This window comes from Alosa alosa, unplaced genomic scaffold (genome assembly GCF_017589495.1).
Source record: "Alosa alosa isolate M-15738 ecotype Scorff River unplaced genomic scaffold, AALO_Geno_1.1 AALO_1.0_unplaced_886, whole genome shotgun sequence".
Classification (NCBI taxonomy): Eukaryota; Metazoa; Chordata; class Actinopteri; order Clupeiformes; family Clupeidae; genus Alosa; species Alosa alosa.
In genome coordinates, this window is record NW_025963078.1 from 1 (window position 1) to 6,878 (window position 6,878).

The window sequence follows — 6,878 nt, forward strand, 5'->3', positions numbered from 1 at the left end:
TCTAGCGGGATAATTTAGATCAGCCCTTCCACATGTGTCTTAGACACTCTGCCTACCAATTTCTTCAAAACTGTTTTCACCTCATAGCGGCGGATGTCCTTCAAATTGTAAATGTATCATTGCTGTCTGGCACTTTTCCTAAGTCACTGAAAACAGCTGTTGTAAAGCCACTTCTCAAGAAGAATAACCTGGATGCCTCCATGCTAAACAATTACAGGCCCATATCAATCTACCTTTTATTGGCAAAATTATTGAAAAAGTAGTCTTTAATCAATTAACCACCTTCCTAACATCAAATGGGTATTTTGATTACTTTCAGTCTGGTTTTTCGGGCAAATCACAGCACTGAAACAGCTCTCATTAAAGTTTCCAATGACATGCAGCCTCAACACAGATTCAGGTAAAACATCAGTCCTAGTGCTACTGGACCTTAGTGCAGCATTTGACACTGTTGATCACAATATTTTACTACACAGACTAGAACACTGGGTTGGATTTACAGGCATAGTTATCAGCTGGCTAAAATCATATCTACAAGAAAGGAGCTTCTTTGTTGCCATGGAACTGTACCTCAACACCAGCGTCCTTGACCTGTGGTGTTCCCCAGAAGTCGATCTTGGGGCCACTATTATTCAACCTCTATATGCTCCCACTTGGACAAATCATTCAAAATAATTTGATTTCATATCATAGCTATGCAGATGACACACAAATTTACTTAGCTCTATCACCAAACAACTATGGTCCTCTTGAATCTATGTGTCAGTGTATAGAACAAATCAACACCTGGATGTCCCAAAATTTTCTTCAGCTGAACAAAGAAAAAACTGAAGTAATTATATTTGGTAAAAATGAGGAAAGACTTAGGGTTGCCACTCTCCTTGACACAAAAGGGTTGAAGGCAAAGGATACTGTTAAAAACCTTGGTGTATTAATTGACAGTGATCTAAATTTCAACAGCCACATGAAGCGATAACTAAATCAGCTTTTTACCACCTCAAAAATATTGTCAAACTCAGAGGGCTGATGTCAAAACATGACTTAGAAAAACTCATTCATGCATTTATCTCCAGCAGGGTTGATTACTGCAATGGACTGTTCACAGGCCTTCCTAAAAAGACTATTAAACAGCTTCAGGTGATACAAAATGCAGCAGCTAGGACTCTAACAAAACTAAAAGAACTGACCACATTACTCCAATTCTTAAGTCCTTGCACTGGCTTCCAGTAAGTCACAGAATTGACTTTAAAGCACTATTGCTTGTTTATAAATCAGTAAATGGAGCAGGACCTAAATACTTGTCAGACATGCTTCAGCAGTACACACCTTCTCGTCCTCTCAGGTCCCAGGTGAAAAACCTGCTAGTAAAACCTACAGTTAGAACTAAACATGGTGAAGCAGCTTTTTAGCTGCTATGCGGCTCAACTGTGGAACCAACTTTAGGATGACATTAAAAGGCCCCAACTGTAGCCAGTTTTAAATCTAGACTTAAGACCAAACTGTTCTCAGGCGCTTTCTGCTACTTGGTGCGAGTTACAAATTCTGAATCTGCCTCGATAATTATTCTACTTTGTCTTTTATTTTTTTTTTTACTACTTTTGCCTTTGTTTTTGCTTACTAATTATTCTTTATTTTTTAAATGATTTTACCTTGTGTTTTATGTTTTCTTTTTATTATGATCTTTACCTTTTAACTATTCTTTGACTATATTGCCCTTCTATGCTTTTATTTGTTATTATCGTTTGGTTTTGTTTATGTAAAGCACATTGAATGACCTCTGTGTATGAAATGTGCTATATAAATAAACTTGACTTGACTTGACTTGACTATATAAATAAACTTGACTTGACTTGACTTGACTTGGCACTTCACCAGGGAGGTGGCTGTTATGGAAGCTCCAGTAATGATGTCTTTCAGGGGAGGCCCCTCCCCTTCACGGAATCTTGGAGGTGGGCCCACCGTCTGCGTGTTGCCAGTGGCCAGGAACCCCTCGCCAACTTGGTCTGTTCAACTCATACTTACCTGGCAGGGGTGATACAATGATCAAGAAGGTTGTTTGCCCAGAGGCGAGGCTTCGGCCATTGCACATCGGTCGTGCTGACCCCCTGCGAATTCCTCAAATGTGGGAATCTCGACTGCACAATTTCTGGTAGTGGGGACTGCGTTGGCTCTCCCCTGATTTTGATGGTGTAAAGAAAGAGACAGGCGACTAGTGGAGCGTGGACAATGCACTCTGTGGGACACCATGGCTCATTTCTTTGCTTTCTGTGCCATGTTCTGCCGTACGTTCACTCTTTTGCTCGGCTTCTCCGTCGGAGGAGTCTAGATTTAGTCGTGCCTCCTGTCCACTATCTAGCGGGATAATTTAGATCAGCCCTTCCACATGTGTCTTAGACACTCTGCCTACCAATTTCTTCAAAACTGTTTTCACCTCATAGCGGCGGATGTCCTTCAAATTGTAAATGTATCATTGCTGTCTGGCACTTTTCCTAAGTCACTGAAAACAGCTGTTGTAAAGCCACTTCTCAAGAAGAATAACCTGGATGCCTCCATGCTAAACAATTACAGGCCCATATCAATCTACCTTTTATTGGCAAAATTATTGAAAAAGTAGTCTTTAATCAATTAACCACCTTCCTAACATCAAATGGGTATTTTGATTACTTTCAGTCTGGTTTTTGGGCAAATCACAGCACTGAAACAGCTCTCATTAAAGTTTCCAATGACATGCGCCTCAACACAGATTCAGGTAAAACATCAGTCCTAGTGCTACTGGACCTTAGTGCAGCATTTGACACTGTTGATCACAATATTTTACTACACAGACTAGAACACTGGGTTGGATTTACAGGCATAGTTATCAGCTGGCTAAAATCATATCTACAAGAAAGGAGCTTCTTTGTTGCCATCCGAAACTGTACCTCAACACCAGCGTCCTTGACCTGTGTGGTGTTCCCAGGGGTCGATCTTGGGGCCACTATTATTCAACCTCTATATGCTCCCACTTGGACAAATCATTCAAAATAATTTGATTTCATATCATAGCTATGCAGATGACACACAAATTTACTTAGCTCTATCACCAAACAACTATGGTCCTCTTGAATCTATGTGTCAGTGTATAGAACAAATCAACACCTGGATGTCCCAAAATTTTCTTCAGCTGAACAAAAAAAAACTGAAGTAATTATATTTGGTAAAAAAATGAGGAAAGACTTAGGGTTGCCACTCTCCTTGACACAAAAGGGTTGAAGGCAAAGGATACTGTTAAAAACCTTGGTGTATTAATTGACAGTGATCTAAATTTCAACAGCCACATGAAGCGATAACTAAATCAGCTTTTTACCACCTCAAAAATATTGTCAAACTCAGAGGGCTGATGTCAAAACATGACTTAGAAAAACTCATTCATGCATTTATCTCCAGCAGGGTTGATTACTGCAATGGACTGTTCACAGGCCTTCCTAAAAAGACTATTAAACAGCTTCAGGTGATACAAAATGCAGCAGCTAGGACTCTAACAAAAACTAAAAGAACTGACCACATTACTCCAATTCTTAAGTCCTTGCACTGGCTTCCAGTAAGTCACAGAATTGACTTTAAAAAGCACTATTGCTTGTTTATAAATCAGTAAATGGAGCAGGACCTAAATACTTGTCAGACATGCTTCAGCAGTACACACCTTCTCGTCCTCTCAGGTCCCAGGTGAAAAACCTGCTAGTAAAACCTACAGTTAGAACTAAACATGGTGAAGCAGCTTTTTTAGCTGCTATGCGGCTCAACTGTGGAACCAACTTTCGGATGACATTAAAAAGGCCCCAACTGTAGCCAGTTTTAAATCTAGACTTAAGACCAAACTGTTCTCAGACGCTTTCTGCTAACGGTGCCGAGTTACAAATTCTGAATCTGCCTCGATAATTATTCTACTTTGTCTTTTATTACTTTTTTTTTTACTACATTTGCCTTTGTTTTTGCTTACTAATTATTCTTTATTTTTAAATGATTTTTACCTTGTGTTTTATGTTTTCTTTTTATTATGATCTTTACCTTTTAACTATTCTTTGACTATATTGCCCTTCTATGCTTTTATTTGTTATTATCGTTTGGTTTTGTTTATGTAAAGCACATTGAATGACCTCTGTGTATGAAATGTGCTATATAAATAAACTTGACTTGACTTGACTTGACTTGACTTGGCACTTCACCAGGAGAGGTGGCTGTTATGGAAGCTCCAGTAATGATGTCTTTCAGGGAGGCCCCTCCCCTTCACGGAATCTTGGAGGTGGGCCCACCGTCTGCGTGTTGCCAGTGGCCAGGAACCCCTGCGCCAACTTGGTCTGTTCAACTCATACTTACCTGGCAGGGGTGATACAATGATCAAGAAGGTTGTTTGCCCAGGGGAGGCGAGGCTCGGCCATTGCACATCGGTCGTGCTGACCCCTGCGAATTCCTCAAATGTGGGAATCTCGACTGCACAATTTCTGGTAGTGGGGACTGCGTTCGCGCTCTCCCTGATTTTGATGGTGTAAAAAGAAAGACAGAAGCGACTAGTGGAGCGTGGACAATGCACTCTGTGGGACACCATGGCTCATTTCTTTGCTTTCTGTGCCATGTTCTGCCGTCACGTTCACTCTTTTTGCTCGGCTTCTCCGTCGGAGGAGTCTAGATTTAGTCGTGCCTCCTGTCCACTATCTAGCCGGGATAATTTAGATCAGCCCTTCCACATGTGTCTTAGACACTCTGCCTACCAATTTCTTCAAAACTGTTTTTCACCTCATAGCGGCGGATGTCCTTCAAATTGTAAATGTATCATTGCTGTCTGGCACTTTTCCTAAGTCACTGAAAACAGCTGTTGTAAAGCCACTTCTCAAGAAGAATAACCTGGATGCCTCCATGCTAAACAATTACAGGCCCATATCCAATCTACCTTTTATTGGCAAAATTATTGAAAAAGTAGTCTTTAATCAATTAACCACCTTCCTAACATCAAATGGGTATTTTGATTACTTTCAGTCTGGTTTTCGGGCAAATCACAGCACTGAAACAGCTCTCATTAAAGTTTCCAATGACATACGCCTCAACACAGATTCAGGTAAAACATCAGTCCTAGTGCTACTGGACCTTAGTGCAGCATTTGACACTGTTGATCACAATATTTTACTACACAGACTAGAACACTGGGTTGGATTTACAGGCATAGTTATCAGCTGGCTAAAATCATATCTACAAGAAAGGAGCTTCTTTGTTGCCATCGGAAACTGTACCTCAACACCAACGTCCTTGACCTGTGGTGTTCCCCAGAAGTCGATCTTGGGGCCACTATTATTCAACCTCTATATGCTCCCACTTGGACAAATCATTCAAAATAATTTGATTTCATATCATAGCTATGCAGATGACACACAAATTTACTTAGCTCTATCACCAAACAACTATGGTCCTCTTGAATCTATGTGTCAGTGTATAGAACAAATCAACACCTGGATGTCCCAAAATTTTCTTCAGCTGAACAAAAAAAAACTGAAGTAATTATATTTGGTAAAAATGAGGAAAGACTTAGGGTTGCCACTCTCCTTGACACAAAAGGGTTGAAGGCAAAGGATACTGTTAAAACCTTGGTGTATTAATTGACAGTGATCTAAATTTCAACAGCCACATGAAAGCGATAACTAAATCAGCTTTTTACCACCTCAAAAATATTGTCAAACTCAGAGGGCTGATGTCAAAACATGACTTAGAAAAACTCATTCATGCATTTATCTCCAGCAGGGTTGATTACTGCAATGGACTGTTCACAGGCCTTCCTAAAAAAGACTATTAAACAGCTTCAGGTGATACAAAATGCAGCAGCTAGGACTCTAACAAAAACTAAAAGAACTGACCACATTACTCCAATTCTTAAGTCCTTGCACTGGCTTCCAGTAAGTCACAGAATTGACTTTAAAAGCACTATTGCTTGTTTATAAATCAGTAAATGGAGCAGGACCTAAATACTTGTCAGACATGCTTCAGCAGTACACACCTTCTCGTCCTCTCAGGTCCCAGGTGAAAAACCTGCTAGTAAAACCTACAGTTAGAACTAAACATGGTGAAGCAGCTTTTTAGCTGCTATGCGACTCAGCTGTGGAACCAACTTTCGGATGACATTAAAAAGGCCCCAACTGTAGCCAGTTTTAAATCTAGACTTAAGACCAAACTGTTCTCAGGCGCTTTCTGCTACTTGATTGCCGAGTTACAAATTCTGAATCTGCCTCGATAATTATTCTACTTTGTCTTTTATTACTTTTTTTACTACTTTTGCCTTTGTTTTTGCTTACTAATTATTCTTTATTTTTAAATGATTTTTACCTTGTGTTTTATGTTTTCTTTTTATTATGATCTTTACCTTTTAACTATTCTTTGACTATATTGCCCTTCTATGCTTTTATTTGTTATTATCGTTTGGTTTTGTTTATGTAAAAGCACATTGAATGACCTCTGTGTATGAAATGTGCTATATAAATAAACTTGACTTGACTTGACTTGACTTGACTTGGCACTTCACCAGGAGAGGTGGCTGTTATGGAAGCTCAGTAATGATGTCTTTCAGGAGGCCCCTCCCCTTCACGGAATCTTGGAGGTGGGCCCACCGTCTGCGTGTTGCCAGTGGCCAGGAACCCCTGCGCCAACTTGGTCTGTTCAACTCATACTTACCTGGCAGGGGTGATACAATGATCTCAAATGTGGGAATCTCGACTGCACAATTTCTGGTAGTGGGGACTGCGTTCGGCTCTCCCTGATTTTGATGGTGTAAAGAAAGACAGAGCGACTAGTGGAGCGTGGACAATGCACTCTGTGGGACACACCATGGCTCATTTCTTTGCTTTCTGTGCCATGTT

At 40.3% G+C, this 6,878-nt stretch overlaps 2 non-coding genes and 1 pseudogene across 2 annotated transcripts; all 3 read left to right on the forward strand.

Moving 5' to 3' along the window:
• The first annotated feature begins 2,014 nt into the window (after positions 1 to 2,014).
• On the forward strand, positions 2,015 to 2,177 carry LOC125290755. Its single transcript, XR_007192878.1, has one exon. It is a non-coding gene; the product is annotated as a U1 spliceosomal RNA (small nuclear RNA).
• Positions 2,178 to 4,348: 2,171 nt separating this feature from the next.
• Positions 4,349 to 4,514, forward strand: LOC125290754. Its single transcript, XR_007192877.1, has one exon. It is a non-coding gene; the product is annotated as a U1 spliceosomal RNA (small nuclear RNA).
• Positions 4,515 to 6,685: 2,171 nt separating this feature from the next.
• Positions 6,686 to 6,778, forward strand: LOC125290756 (annotated as a pseudogene).
• Positions 6,779 to 6,878: the final 100 nt, after the last annotated feature.